Here is a 14862-nt window from a genome sequence, read left to right as displayed (position 1 = left end):
GCACCTGGTACAACAACGTGGGTGCCCAAATGTTATCTCTGAGCCTCGAGCTTAGGTGTGCCCTGTGAGGACATTTCCATGGGTGGGAAACACACCTGGGCGCTTACATGCAGGCGAGTTTGTACCCTGTGCTCATGTTTTATTGTGCCAGGATTCAATGTTACAGGCCAGACCTGCTGCTCCATGTAACCAGGTCTGGAATCTCTTTTTTGCATCTCCGCAATGCTAAAAGCTCAAGTAATCCACAATTACTGGCTTGCCTTGTCTTCCCCACAGCCTTTCTTTTGGTGGTTGTGTGCTCTCCTCAACTCTTTTGGGATCAGAAACAGATCTGCTGTCCTTTACCAGAATCCTATATAGTTCCCCTGAGGAGGACCTTAGCCAACCCATACATGTGGTAATCCTATCAGTCTCCCAAGTATCACCTCTTTGACATTTGGATGTGTGGCATACACACACCTTTTTATGGCCAGATTCTTAGCTCTTCTCACCACTCCCTTCAACACTCCTAAAACTATACAGTACTTCCTACCCAGCCAGCTCACCACTGTTTTATTCTTTCTACCCTTAACTATTTTCTTCAATTTTGTTTTTATTTAATCTCTTTACATCTTAAAAAAATCAATCCTTTACTTACAAGTTGCAACATTAAAATAGTACCCATGTTTCAGTCATTCCCCATTGACTTCAGAAATCTAAGAAAATACTTACACAGAGGAGGTTGCCCAGACACTTGACTATCAAGACACAGAAGTGTGCAGAAGATCATGAAAGGCTGCTAGCAGATCAGCTCCCTATACAGCAAAGCCAGAGATCTTCTTAAGCATAAGGGATGTAAGAATGGAGAATGCATTGTTAATGACCCATGGGGTCTGTTTCTTTCTTTGTTCTGTGTTAGCTCTGGAAAGCAGGGTCAGGAGAAGCTCCGATGCACACACCAGCTGCTCCCTCAGAGCAGCCTCATCTCTGAGGTGAAACAACAGCAGTCAAAGCCAGGATAGTGAAGCACATGGGAATGTGCTTTGCCAGCCAGGCTTACACAGGTTAGAACTGCAGTATAAGAGAACTTCTGCTGCATGGGCTGGAACTGGAGCTAGTGGGGAGCAGCAGTGTTGTACCAGCACCTGTGCTCCTTGACTTCTATTCCTTGGCACTGGGAAGGTGCTGACCTGCATAATGCCAACCATGAACTAAACTACCCTTTGTAACTTACTAAAAGATTACTGTAAAGTGCAAAGTTTCTCTCATAAGAAATTGTAGGAGTACCTTGGCCACAGGCAAACTCTTTCCAAACCCATAAAAATAATGTCTGACTTAAATACTTTCTAGATCTTGCTAAATGTTCAAATATTTAGGTGTATCTCCACAATTTGCTGATGTTTGTTGTCCACTTCTTCCTCAATTCAGTTTTTTCTGTATCTAACTACCATAGAACAGTTTTCTGCATGTAATGAATTGTGAATGAAGTTTGGTTGGGAGGCAAAATGCTCAAGAACAATTCACTCAGTGGCTTGCTCATTTTCTGTGGTTATTTGGTTGTTTGGTTTTGTTTCTTTTACAGAAAGAGATCTGTGTTTCTTTGTCTGCCAGATATTTATTCTGCCATCACGGTGATAAGGTGTGATAGAAAATGAAATCTGCTGGGGTTTATTTCATATACTTTCCTGTAAACCTTCTTCATGTTTGGCAAACTTGCTTCACATGTGGAAAATTGAACTGTAACCACTTTGAAACTAGATCATCTTTCTAATTTTTCCTCTGAATTATTTAACATGATCCATACAAAATTTTGTAATACTCAATATTATTTCCTGATGGCCCGATAATTAAAAAAAATAAAATTACTTCCTGAATGTCATAATTCAGACAAAGTAGATGTTTGAAGAGGTGATGGCCATGAGATGTTTTTGGAAATTACTGGACTATTGTATGTACAAAGTTTGGTGCAGTACAGACGTTTCAGGTTTAGCAGGTTAATATGATTCTCTAAACAATCTAATTTTAAAGTAGATATATTTATGCTCATGTAGAGAAATTTTCTCTGTGTGTAATTTTAATATTACTGCTAAAGTGAAAAATATCTGCAGTGGAGGGCATGCGACTCCTTGAACAGTTGACTGTCCTAAACAGCTGAGTTCAAACCAGCGGTGCCTGGCTTTCAGATCTAATGCCCACACTAGTCAGTCCTTCCAGTGGAGCCATTATTTTCTCAATCTTCTAATCTTCTTTTCGCTGGTGGCTCTTTGTAGAATGTCCTTGAAGCAAATTTTCACCTTCATTTTGTGTCTCCTGTTCCTTCTTTAACACTGTATCCTGTGAACTTTTTAATTTCTTCTTGTGTGTCCTGCCAGCTCCTGTGAAGATGTAATGATGCATTCCTTCATTTGTTTAGGACCTGTAGCAGCCACAGTAAAAGGTACACACCAAGATATTTGATATGTAATAAAATGACACCTTAATTTGATTTATTACCAAGAAAAATAGGACAACTGTAATAAGGAAGTCCTGAGCTTGCATATTTGAGCAATTACACACATGTGGAATGGAGCAGGAATGATTGTCATCCTGCTGTGTGAGGTTAGGTAAGACCTCACTCCATTCCAGTTGTTCATGACCATCTCTCAAGGCCTGAAAGATCTGGAGTTGAATGGACACAGAGATGAGAAGGCTCAAAATTAGAATATGAACTGGAGCTCACTATAGGAAGAAGTCAAAAGGCCACCTTAGATTTTAAACAGTCAGTGTGTTGCCTCATACAGATAAGATAATTTTGTGTCATCAGTAGATAGATTTATTTACCTCATGAACTTTTCAAGTTTGTCTACATCTGTTCAGGTTTTGCTTTGTGTGTTTTGCAACATTTAAAAACAGTTGCAGGTCAAAACCAAAACAAACACAGTCTTTACAGGATGTTATTTTCCACTATTCCACATCAGTTTCCTATATTTTTAAAATAATAAATAATCATAATAATATTTCTTTTTGTGGAAAGAAAATATAAATTGTTTGTACTCTACAGAATAGTTTGCATAGGTAAAATGCAAGCTTGTTAGGCTTATGACTAAGTTTACTCACTGTAACACCATTCATAAGCTCTTAAACCAGAAAAACAGGGCCAATGCTGCATGAAAGACTCATGAGATATAAGCTGTCTTAATTTTTCTGAACCTGATTGCCACATGACAGAAGAGAGGATTGCATACAGAGGGGTGAAGAAGAAGTGGTTGACCTTGTGATTTAAAAAGCTTGGCCATTAGCTCAATAGTCCTTCAGATTTCACTGCAGAAAAATGTGTTACCACATTGCCAAAATTGTTTTGTAATGTCTCATGCTCTTTTAGGATGTGCAGTTCTATAACATTCTGATCCCTGAAAACCAGAATGTGGAATCAAGATACATGCTAATGTAACCTTAGCTCTTCCTCATTGAACACATGATAATCACTTGGAGTTGCCTGATGCTGTCTGTCCCTATCTTTAGAAGGTGCTGAATTGAGGAATTAGGGGAATCTGCTGGAACAGTTTGAGAAAGCTGTTAATTGGACATGAGATGATTCATCCTTCAGTAGAGGATGGAGGATGGCCTCTCTTCAGGACCCTGTCCAATAGATGATCACAAAGTTGATTCGAAGGAGGGAACACCTCTCCTATGAAAAAAGGCTGAGACGTTTGGGGTTGTTCAACCTGGAGAAGAGAAGGTTCCAGGGAGACCTTACTGCAGACTTTGAATACTTAAGTAGCACTTGTAAAATAGATGGGGACAAACATCTTAGCAGTGCCTGTTACAATAGAAAGAGGTGGAAAAATTTTTAAGTGAAGGAGGGTACATTAAGAGTAGATATAAGGAGGACATTTTTTACAATGAGGATGGTGAAAGACCCAGACAAGTGGTGGATCCCCTGTCCCCAGAAACATTCAGGTAGGATGGGTCTCTGACAACCTGATCTTGTTGAACATGTCCCTGCTCATTGCAAGGGAGTTGGACTAGGTGACTTTTAAAAGGCCCTTCCAACCCAAACTATTTTATCACTGTATGATCCACCCCATTTATATGATCAAAAGAAGACGAGAGATTCCCAAGATTTACTAAGCGATCCAGAGCTAAGTATGGCCAGAGCCATGTTTTATAGCATGTATCAGTGGTGAATTCATGTGTTCTTGTCAGGGCTTCTGATATACAGGGATCCATATGTGTTGTAGGGGTCCATGGCAGGCCTGTGGAAGGATAACATTGTGTAAGGGTTGGTGTGGCTGAGAACAAATAACAGTTTAGAAAATTTAGCAGGGTTAACTCTGGCCCCACGACTAAAAGTCTGAGTGCATAGCTGTGTGGGATGCTTGGTTTAATATGTCTCATGTAGACATGTGCTTAGATTTAGCAATGGGATGGAATCAGTATCAGAGCCTCAATTCTAGAGTGGTATCTTCACAGGCAAAATATATTAATGTTAATTAATATATTCATGTTAATTAAACTACAGATGTTCAAAGAGAGCAGAATTTAGGTGATTTTGGCATACATCTTAACTCATTATTGCTTATTTTCAAAAGTCTGAGTGACAATGAACATGGTGCATGGTTGGTGTATGACCTTATTCTTAGCCTTCCTCTTCCTGTACACCACTCTATAGGAGAAGAGAGCTAATGCTCATACTTCAAAATAGCTAAAATATCTTAGGGCCATTGAGAGAAACAAAAAAATTGGTTTAACTTCCAAATCCCTTCAGCATATTGGGGACATCCTTCTTCTTTCCACTTACCTGCTCAGACAGTGTTCCCAGCTCACCCTCCTTATCCTGTTGAAGTCTTGTAGATGGCAATGCAAGTATGTAAAAAGCTAGTGCTTTCCATCTCGCATTTTGTGTTGCTGGGCACACCATAAATGTCTGTTTACTTTGGGGTTCAGGAGTTCTGGGTTACGTGAGGTGTGTGATGTGCCTGCAGGTGCCTCTTTATAATGGTGTGATTAGCTTCATAGTTTTCCTTTGAAAAGAAAAGGCTGAGACTCTTCTTATGTTCAGCCTAGTGAATTTATACCAATATCTGATTGAAACAGTGAATGCATTGCAGCAGTTAAATCACTATGTTGATCAGGATAGATCAGTGCCTTGGGTGGAAGATGAGCCCAGGTCATTGACTCCTCAGTAGTTTATGCACAGTGCTGGTATGTTAACAAAGAGCTTGTGATTGCTATAGTCACCCAAATCATGTATAACCACATGGTTAAAAGAAATAAGAGGTCAAGATTTTCTGGCAGCAGCCTCTGGAAGGAGCAGAGCTGAGATCTGCGATTTGCTTGCAAGAGCTTTATTTGTCTGTAGTGAAGAGATTTATTTAAATCTCATGAAAGTGGAATGTGCTGCAGTTTTGCCCTTCCCACTCTGAGGGTTAAATTTGCATTTCCTTCGATGTCTTTCCAGCTAACATGAAAATAACTTCCATGTGTCACTTCTCTCCTTAAAAATAGTTGGAGTTCCTTCAAAATTATGTTTGGTATTCAGAAAATACCCCCAAACTGCAATTATCCCCACGTACTTGAATGTAGTTTTAATTTCTTTATTTCAGTGTTTTCTTGAGAACTGCAAGACCTATTCTGTTCTTTCTTCAGTGCTAAAAACATCAGTATGCCAATGTACAAGCATTGTCTTAAACTCCCAACACCTTTCTGAATTTTAATTTTAATAGGCTCTTTCATGTTTCTGTTAATAGACTAAGAAACGAGGAGTGAGGTTCCTTTGTAGGGAGCACAGTGAAACTTGGTTTTTAGTATGTGTTGAGACCCGAGGACCCTCATCTCATGAGCGTGGTTTCTGACCACAATGACACATTAGTAACCAAGATGTCTCTGCCAGTGATATCATCAGGAACGTTTGGCAGAATGGCATAGAAGTTGCATTTCCATACTTTTTGTGAAGAGTTGTAGGAGAGGAGAGATTTGAACAGAGACAAATGCAGGAAAAATTGAGTCATTGCCTGTTCAGAGGCAGCCAACACTTGGCCAGTCCTCTAGTGCTGTCTGAACAGGGTGCTCTCAGTCCCCAGCCAAGCCTGCAGGAGCTATGGAGAGGAGACTGAGCTATGGAGAGGAGATATCAAGGGTGTGAACCAAATAGCCTCAGCTAGGCATGCAAGGGTTGACTGAAGGTGTGGCAGGGTCCTGCCTTGATGGGGAAGAATTGGAAGGGTTAGGAAGGGATATGAGAGGTTGGACAGGGGTGCTGTGTTGGTGTTGCTGGGGTCATGTAGGGTGTTGTGCAGGGATAATTAATAGTGCTGCCCATGGAAAAATTTGGGGGTTCTGATTACAACTGAGAGAAAGAGATGAGAAGAAAACAAGGGGGGCAGAGAATAGTTCTGTTTTCTTTTGTGATGAAGTGAGATTTCAGTGAAGGGTGCAAGATCACATTTAGGACCTTTAATATAGCTTTGCAGGCTCTTTCACCAAGAATGTTTTTGTTTCTTTGAAGATGAGATTACTAGATGTGACAGAGCTGTCTGTCTCCATGGTAGCAGAGCAGGCTATGGAGGGAACAAATGCAAACCCAAGTTTTCATTTTGGCTAATGTTGTTTTCTCAGCGCTTGCCTACACTTTGGAACACTTTGGAACATTAAAATGAAATAAATTACTTCACATATGCTAAGTTGCACTAAACTTCTCTGTGGATGTTCTTAGTCATTGTAACACAACTCCCCATAGTTAGCCTACTAAAAAAATTAAACTGCCCTTCTTCTAAGCCTTGCTTACATACATTGTCTGGTTATTTGTCTTGAGCAGACATTTTCCTTAGTGCCCCATATGAATGAAACCTTAAATGAAGACCGTACTGGAGTCACATTGTTGGACAACAAAGGTCACAAGCTTAGCTGAAAGTGGTGTTAGGGTACGATATGATAGGACTATCAACTTCTCCATAGGAAGCTCTTGTTAACACAAATCTAAAAATATCTCCTTCTTGATGCAGACAGGCACATCTATTATAGGACATTTCAATCTGCCTTTTTGAAAAAGTTTATAGTGAGGCAATTCCGGAAATATTTGGAGGCTTCATATTTCCTTGATCCCCGCCAAATTGGTTTCAGGCCTCATTATGGTAAGGAAACTATAAGACTGTCTTTCTTATTAGCTTACTGGCAATTGCCAAAGACTGAGTTTACACATCAATTAACTACAAAAATCAGGTAAAAAAATTTGGGGACTCCATCAGAGACAAATATACTTAATTGATAAATATTTTTCACAAAGGCATGGGCACTTTTTTCAGTGTAGGAAGTCACAGTGAAAATGTCAACTGGTCTTGTCTGTAGAATGTATTGCATGATGTTTAGCGAGGCAGACTGAATACAGAAACTTGTCAAAGTAATATATTATAGAAGTGACCCCACTGTCAGAGCTCAATATTTCCTATTTTGTGATATTGGGTAGATGCATTAATTTCAATATGTCTTAAATACTTAAATGCAATAAACAAGATAATTAAGATGTTTGATCTGGTTAAGAATTCATCTCATACTTAACACTTTTTTAAATCAGAAGAACTTCCCTTTCTTTACCTGAACGGGCTTTCCGATAGGATGACATATGTAGGTGATACCCTTGTTCATAGTCGGGGGCTGACTGATTCCCAGAAGTCAGTTATGTTCTGAAGGTGGATATATGGGAGAACCACCAGACTCAGCAATTGTTCTTTGAAAGATCCAGAGCTGAAGACTCCAAGGATTGCTGTATTTTTCAGGCCATATGTCTATCTGGACCTGGATAATATTCATATTCTCTAAAGAAAGTGTTTCTCTGAGCCTCGAGGAAAACAAGGGATAAACACAGGAGATTCTAAGATAAAATTGTTGCAATGAAAAAAACAGGCAGAATCACTGAAAGGAGAGAAATGAAATAGATTATACACTGAGGCCATCTACTGGCTATTTTTGAATTAGCAGAACAAATGGTAGAAAAGCTGCAGATTGTGTTGGCAGGAATCCAAAGCAAAACAGGAAAACTATCTTGCTCTTAAAACCAAAAATAAACAAACAAACCAACACAAAAAAAAAAAAAAAGGCGGGGGGAAGGAGAAGTGGAAGACCAATCAAAAAAACCTCACAAAACGAAAAACAAAACCAAAAACAAAACCAAAAACTCCCCCGCCCCTGCAAAAAAAGAGGAAAAAATTAATAACATCAGTATTTTTGAAGCTCTGATTTTTTTTTCTCTCTAAGAAATTTAAGAAAAGGAAACAGTTTGTAATGGGATGACTTCCCTTCCCTTCCCTTCCCTTCCCTTCCCTTCCCTTCCCTTCCCCTGCACTTTCATCTTTCTCTTTTGTAAAATCAAAGTAGGTTTTCATAAAGGAATCTAGAAGACCATTTGTAAAATGATTCATTCTGATGCTTTAAATTAGTCCTGTTCAAGCAAATAGTTGATGATATCTATGATATGTTAGAAAAAGTGCATTTTTATCTCTTGAAGTGTGGTATTAGAAAGGATGAGTATTAAATACTCATGTTATTCCTTTTAACTTATTCATTACCATGAACTTAGTATCAGGATTTCTTAATGGCATTGCAAAGTGAAGTTGCTTTGGGAAGAAGGTGGCAGTAAAATTGGCATGCTAGTGCTTCTTAGGCTTTGTAAAAAGGCATTGCTCTTATCTAATTCTGTTAAAATGAAATTTGTTTCTCAAATTTAGTATTTATTCTGGGCTTTAAGGTACCGCTGTTTATGAGCAAGTTCATCAGTCCAGGAAAGTTTTTGCACCCTAGAAATATCCTTGCAGTCAAGGCAGTGTGAGTAACTAACACACTTTCATCAATGCCTTCAGCAGAGCTTTGTATAAGTGTAGCCTGATGGTGAGACTGAAAGATTTATACAAGCTGAAGGGTCCTGATGTTTGCTCTTTTCTGCCACTTCACTTGCAAAAATCTGTCTAAGAAGTGAACTGGTTTTGGAAGATGGAATGCCATCACCAGAAGATCCCTATCTTTTAGGCACATCTTCATTTCTTTTACTTTCCACAGCCCTTTCTTCTGTTGGTATGGAAAAGTGTGAATGACTAAAGAATGTATATTTTTATATACATTTTGCCACTGATTTCAGTGCAAAATTCACAGTGCAACATAATCTAAGCAGGAAACTTTTTCTACCACCTGTATCAATACAATCTATAGCAATTAATTATTATAAATGTCTTATGGTAACACCAGGTTTTAAAGGAATCAGGAGTGTGAGAGATGAGATCTGGTATGTCAGAAGGTGAAGCAGAAGCAGGCAGTGCTTTGTAGGTTTTGAGAAAAATGGTTTTGAGTGGGATGAAAAGGAAGTTAACTTCCAGGCTGGCCCACTGCTGAATACATCAAGACAAACAAGGTGATGGAATTTAGAAAAGAAATAGAGCTGAACTTTGTGGAAAATGAGAAATTCCAGCCTTCCTGACAGGGTTGGCCAAGGCCTACCTGGTAAATTGCTGCAGGTAATGACACTGGAGGGAGCACAGTGCATCCCCTCCTTTCAGCCTCTATGCACAGGTCAGTCAGACATGAAAAACTCGATTAGGCAAGAGGACTTGCCATCCAGGAGAACAGGGCAAAAGACCACCTGGTTTTCCAGTAAGAACCTGGACACTTTTGACCCCGGTTATTATGATTTCTGCTTCTGGTTGTTTTGTAGCTAAATAGAAGTGAAGAATACAGAGCTCAAGAGCTTATTTCACAACTTAAATGCAACAACACAGGCATGTTACAGACATGACTATATAGATGGGGAGAGAAGTCTGAGAAAGAATATACTGTTGGGACAAATGGTAAGGGAGAGACTCCATTTGCACCCAGAATATCAGAGCAGTGTTCTGTGCTTGCTGATGCTGAAACATCAGAATCAGAAACAAGCACTGTCAAGGCTGAAAGTCTGCTGTGTGGTTTTCCAGGCATTTCACTGCAGATTTATGGTCGGTAAGCTTGGCTTCTGAATTGCAGGGATGTATTCAATTTTTTTCCTGGCTTCAGTATGTTGCTGATCTTTTGTGCACTATTCTTTCTTCAGAAAAGTTTCCGGTTCTTAGTGAATGGATTATGTATTCAAGTTCTTCTGTTTTCTTCCCTGCTGAAAACAATATGCTGGTCTTTGACTGGTCTGCAAAGAGCAAGTGTAGCTTTCATCGTGTGTGTTACTTGGTATTTTCTGGAACCAATTATCAGTGTGATAATGTAGTCACAGCCTCATACAGTATAATCAAATATACTCACAATACCAATTGAGTGTCTTTTGTCTGTCTGAATTAGGTGAAGCACACATTGTAATGTCAGGGAACAACTGTCTGATATCTTATAAGGAGACCAGCAATTTGTAGAGTTTGAGAATATCCCACTTCACACAGCTTATGTGGTAAATTAATTCTTTGTTTAAAAAGACGGTAGTAGAGCTGGATTCATATATTCTGTAGAAAATCTTCAAAAACTTGGGAACTACACCTTAAAACTGCAAGAAGTATTGAATAAAAGTAATGCAGACACTTATGCAGGAAGGTTTAGCATCTAAAATATCTTAAATTGCTATTGTAATTAAGAACTCCAGTCATGGCAGTTTTCTTCTACTTTTAGTGTTTGCCTTTGATCCATTGTATCTCAAAATTATTCATATTTTGGTTGTGAGCTAATTTTCAGCACTAAAATACAGCATTTGCATGTAAAATATGAAGCCTTTTCATGAAATAAGATTTTGTTTTGTCTAATAGTGTTTGATCTCACCTGTAATGTGTTGGCTCTGATATACAGTCAGTTTTACAAAAAAAAAATTGTTGATGGAATCAAAAGCTTTTCCCTGATATGAACTTCCCAAAATGTACTTAGAAAAAATAAACTTTTATTGAATTAGAATTACCCTTTTTCTTCATGCCATTGGCATAATTATTTTTTCATAAAACTAGTATTTATTAGGCCAACTTTCATGTGTAAACCACAGAAACTCATTCCAAAATAGGTTATGCATCTAAAAGATGAATATTGAGGTTGAAGTATTGTTTTCTTAATTTAAGGAAGAATGCTGTGCATAAGTAAATTCTAATTTATTTATAACACATATTTTAATAATGTGTATTTTTGGATTACATCTTAAAATTCTTACAGGAATACTAGAATAAAAATAAAACTGTTAATATGTCTGATGTTGCCATGCAGTCTGGTGTGCATGGCACACACATATATATATGTGGCCTAAAATAGCATACGACTGATCTTATCTTCCCAAAAAAATTAAATTTAGAGGTTCTGGTTTTAGTGATGCTGTTGAAGACGACTGCTGGATCCCATTCATTGTTTGAATATCTGGTGGAAAAAGCAACCTGTTCTTTTTTATGGACAGAAAGACATGCTCTTCTCTGAGCAAAGGGATGCTTGAAGGTTGAGTAGCAGTCCTGTTGCAAATTATGTGCATGTTACAGTGGACAAATAGGAGTCAAATCTGGACCAAGACTGTGTTCTGGTGCACAATAAAGCCAGTTGCATAGTGGGCTGCACTGGGAGAAGCATTGCCAGCAAATTGTGGGAAGTTATTTTGCTCATCTAATAATAAGGTGAGATAACCACAAGGTGAGATAACCACAAGGCTTTGGCCTGGGATGTTCAGGATGGGCACTTGAGAAAACTTTACTACATTGGTAGTGTAGTACTAGAGAGTAAGTCTAGGGACATGGAGAAATCTCTTTCCAAATTTCAAATAGAAACTACTTTGTAGTGGTGAGTGGAAAGTTGGGTTAGAAACCCCCAGGGAAACCTTCCAATTGATGTGCTTATGATTCTGTGATAAGTCTTCTGAAAAAGAAAATTCTGCCTGCCTGAAATGAAATCTGGCAAAGTTCAACTGTGCTTAGTACAGGCCATGAGTATTTTTCATGTGATTTAGGAATTATTCCAAACACAGTGACATCATTCACACAGCTCTGGATTGTACAATGGTTACATAGAATCTCTGCTATCATTCTTTGTCTGTTGATATATGTCTATATGGCACAAATTTATAACAGAAATATCTCTGATGCCCTTACAGTTCTCATCCCAGGATATTTGCAGATGTGTGCTCCAGAATAATAGAGAGCACCTCTGTACTATGAGTTTTTAAAAAGGCTCTGCAGTAAGTAGCCCATGAGTCACATGAAAGTAGTGACCAGTCACCACAGACTTCCCTGGCTCCCTTGGGATTGTGAGAAGAGTCATCATATCCTTGGTTTTCATCTTCATCCATTATTAGTGGTTTTGTCCTTATCAGTCAGCCCTCCCCTAAATTGTGCATGGTCATGGTTTTGAGGACAGTACAGGCCAGGGATCATTCACTGAGGCCAACCCACATTTGAGAACATAATTTAGGTTTGTAGACTTCAGTGAGTAGACATCCTACTTATTATTTGTTGCAACATGAAAATGTCAAAGATTTTATGTATCTGTGAGGAGTCAAATAAGAGATTGAGGTTTCTCAGGTGTCTCACTAAACATAAAGAAGATTCAGTCAGGTGTTCAGTCATCGAAATGTTGCTAGTAAATTCAAGTACCATAAAAACTGCTCATCTAGTGTCTAAGATTATTTAAGAGCTTGCAGCTGTTCTTCTGATGAAAAGAACGGTAACGATTTACACATTTGTATCTATAGTGGATTTTGTTGCTAGTACCATTTGATGTTTCCCAGATGTTTCAATACAGATTCTCTAGTCACTGTTTCCATGCCACCCTTGATTTCTTGACATCTTATATTCTCAGCTGTCTACTCACCAGGTTTATTAACCCTGATCTATTTTACCTCTTCCTTATAGGAAGGCCACTTTGTGGTTCCAAATTACCCTTGCTAGGTTTTTCTCTACCTTTTCATTTCTGCTATGCCCTTTCAGTCATGGTCTTGGTATTCATAATGCATATAACTGATTTTATCCAATGGCATAATCACATTCTTTGTCTTCTTCAGTATTCATTTCCTAGTATTTAGTAGCATTTCCCTGAGTTTGTATTAAAAAAAAATCTTTAGTTTTTAATAAAGATTAAAACAATCTTTATTGTTTTAATATTTATTAAAAAACAATGGTATCTGATGTTTGTATTTGCGATATTTTTATGTAACCAGGTATTATATCTATAAAACCTCTCTGGTAGTAAAAGCCAAGTTGGGGCCATAATTAGATTTGTTTGCAAAGTTAGGATTGTGTTTTCATGTGTCATTTTACATTTGTTTACATAAAAGTGATTTCCTCTGGTATTTTTGTACTTAGTCACTCAATCTCCTGAGGCTTTTCTGTGGTTCATTTTCAGGCCTCATGATGCTGAATAACCCCATCAGCAGCACACCATGTCTCCTTCTGAGTCACACCTTTTTGTGGTCATTTCGGATATGATGAACACTTTGGATCAGAACACCATGCGGTTTGTGGCAGTTGGCATTTACTCCTATTTTTTTAACAACTGTAATAGCACAAGGGGTTTTCCTGCTAGCCCTTATCAGTGTAATTTTAAAAAAAATCTTGTCAAATGTCTTTTAGAATCTGTATACACTGTTAAATTTTTCACCCTTGTCTGTAGGCTTCTTGGTTACTTCAGAGATACATCTGTGAAGCAATTGCAGTAGCTTTCCTAAAGTATATTAAATTCTGCATTTATTCTCTATTTCTGGTGTCAGTCATTTGCAGAAAACAGATATACTAAGTATATCTAGAGGTACATTGAATGATATGAGTGGAAATGGACACCTGAAACCATTCAGAAAAAAGATATTTCTGGACTTGACTTGGTTTGTTTGCACTGCTTTAATGATCTTCTATAGAGCTGCAGCAATGTATACATTGCACATCTACCATTCACAATTTTCTCAGTCAAGAAATATTGCTGATGGAATTTATATTTTATCATCAAGAATTTCCCGAGTCCTTATGCAGAGACAACTACCCTTTAGTAAACAGATATTATTACTTTTTTCCTACTCCATTGCAGTGAAGATGTGGAAAATGTAAAGCAATACTACAGAAAGTCTTTTTTGACTAAGCACTAGTTTGTTCTGATGTGAATAAGAAAGTGAAGGACTGTCATGACTGGAAAGGAATTAGGAAAAGGAAATACTGACAGACTCATTGTATTTAAATACTAAACCTTCAGTCTTCATTGTGATCAATTAACTAAAGAAAATGAAATGCCAGGCATTACAGAGCTAAGGGGTGGATGACATGTCAGCCCCCAGGGAGTTCCCACAAGCAAGTACTTATTCTACAGAAGAAATAAGGTTACTTGATCTCAGGTCTGGACACTGACCTGCAGAGCCATTAAGCTTGAGTGGCTAAATGTCACAAACATGAAGAGAAAGGACTACTTAGAGAGAGCTAGCATGTTCACACCCTCTCGTATCCTTTCCATATCCACAGCACTCAAGATGGTCAGCCATGAAAATTAGTTGTTTCCTCTGAAAGGGAAGGATGCGGGAGAATGTATTAACTGCTTTGAGTCCTTTCTGCAGGCTTGCACTAATGAATAATTGCTAGATACTATCAGGCTACTCACATGTGGTGTTCAAGAAGGATGTCTCTTGGGTCTTTTTTATTATCAAGTCAAGCTTATCAGGTGACATAAACTCAAGTACTAGAAAATGGTAGATGAGATACTGCTCTGTTACTTGCTCCATACAACTGTGCTGCTGTTTCTGCCTTGTCGGCTCTGTAGTTGGACAAAGTTAGCCCAAGGATGAAAAACATCTGTGTGAAACTGAACCCATGCAAGAATCATGATGTGAGGAAAGCCGTTCTGAAGAGTGCAGTCTACTTTGGAGTTAGTTGTTGCACATCTGTAATTGATCAGCTGAATCTATAATTTAGAAGTCCTTTTGCATTCCTTGATTGTGCTAAGTTTGGA

The sequence above is a fragment of the Passer montanus genome, unplaced genomic scaffold, assembly GCF_014805655.1.
Source record: "Passer montanus isolate IOZ18808 unplaced genomic scaffold, ASM1480565v1 scaffold16, whole genome shotgun sequence".
Lineage (NCBI taxonomy): Eukaryota > Metazoa > Chordata > Aves > Passeriformes > Passeridae > Passer > Passer montanus.
Note: the sequence above shows the minus strand (reverse complement) of the source record.